We start from the raw sequence: 1,636 nt of genomic DNA, 5'->3' as shown, positions 1-1,636 counted from the left end.
GAGAGAGAGAGAGAGAGAGAAAAACAGAGAAAGAAATTGCCCTCCAGGGCAGATGGCCACAGTCCCTTTTCTCTTCTCTTGGGATTTGGGGCATGCATGCAGGAGGGAGGGAGGGAGGAGGAGGAGGAGGAGGAGGAGGAGGAGAGAGAGAGAGAGAGACAGAGAGAGAGAGAGAGAGAGAAAAACAGAGAAAGAAATTGCCCTCCAGGGCAGATGGCCACAGTCCCTTTTCTCTTCTCTTGGGATTTGGGGCATGCATGCACATGTGCCTGTTGTGATTTTCAAGCTTCCATATCTGGGACTCAAGCCATGCAGTAGGCCATGTGGGGATCCAGCCACCTCTATACTACCTGTTCACCTGGGCCTGTCTTTCTCCCCCCCTCCCCCCCAGCATTAAAGATGTTTATTCAACAGCAGCTTACAGAGAATGCCTCAGTCCTTTTCAGGGAAACATATCCTCTCTCATTCCACAAGTTTCTGCCTTTGCAGGCTACAGCTCAGTGCATGCAAGGGCATCATCTTTTGATGTACTTGTACACAACCCTTGAGGTCAGTTTGGAGGTGGAGTTGCACAGGACACTTACAGAAGTGGGTCAGCAGTGTCTCACTGTAGTCCCCAAGAAAGTAGAGCTTGTGCACTGGCAGCTGCCTCAGGACCGGCACACAGATCTCCCCCTGATTAGCTTGGCACTTCAGGACCACCTGGTCAGCCAGGCCCGTGCCCAGCATGAACTTGCGAAGGAAGACATCCTCCACTGTTGGCTCTGTAGCATGGTCCTTCCCATCCTGGTTCCCTGTGTGCAGCATCAGCCATCCCTTGTGGTGCGTGATGTGGTGTGCAGTGTATGCACCTCCTCGTAACTCACTGGTTTTTCTCCTTTGCCGGCAAGAACACTGGCCACCCAGTTCTTTGCTCATAAAGCAGAGGTATGGTGGCGCGGCAGATACAAGGCAGCTCCCGGCAGGAAGCAGCACCCGCCCCAGCTCCCTGCTGCACACAGGCAAGAGCATCTTTTTATTATTTTTTTTTAAAGTCCTTTCTCTCTTGTTTAGATGGGATATATTTCTTCTTTCTTTCTTTCTTTTCTTTCTTTCTTTTTCTTTTTTTTTTTTTTTTTTTGCCAGAGAGCATTTGCAGCTGGCAGAGAAAGTGAGAAAGCACCCCACATCAGAAATGGTCACGCTGCAATGCAATTCTGTCTCTTCCATCTCTCCCTCCTTTTGGAATTTTGGGCATGCACATCTTTGCCTGTTGTATTTCCCTTACTGCTTGGTCTGGAACTCTAATTGTGCATTTGACCAGGTGAGATTCAGCTGCCTTAACTACCATGCCATTGGTTGGCCCTAGACTGAGTAAGTTCTATTAATCTATTCATTGACTTTATCTATCATTTCTAGTTTTACAAATTGAGCTAGCCAGAGTGTGTTTTTTTTTTTTTCTAAGAGGTTTTTGCTATAGGGTGCATGAGCTCGCCAGAAAGACAGATAGACAGAAAGTGAGAAATCAACCCCCCTCCTCCAGGTGTGATGGCCATGGGACACTTCCTTCTCCAGTCTCCTCTCGGGATCTTGGGCATGCACACACACACACACACACACACACCACACACCCCGCGTGAGTTTAAGCCACCGGGGA

At 49.0% G+C, this 1,636-nt stretch overlaps 1 pseudogene; it reads right to left on the bottom strand.

Moving 5' to 3' along the window:
* Nucleotides 1-462: 462 nt before the first annotated feature.
* On the bottom strand, nucleotides 463-1,027 carry LOC106734888 (28S ribosomal protein S24, mitochondrial pseudogene; annotated as a pseudogene).
* Nucleotides 1,028-1,636: the final 609 nt, after the last annotated feature.

This window comes from Tupaia chinensis, unplaced genomic scaffold (assembly GCF_000334495.1).
Source record: "Tupaia chinensis unplaced genomic scaffold, TupChi_1.0 Scaffold000248_1, whole genome shotgun sequence".
In the NCBI taxonomy this organism is placed as follows: Eukaryota; Metazoa; Chordata; class Mammalia; order Scandentia; family Tupaiidae; genus Tupaia; species Tupaia belangeri.
Note: the sequence above shows the minus strand (reverse complement) of the source record. Positions and strands in the feature narration are given on the sequence as shown.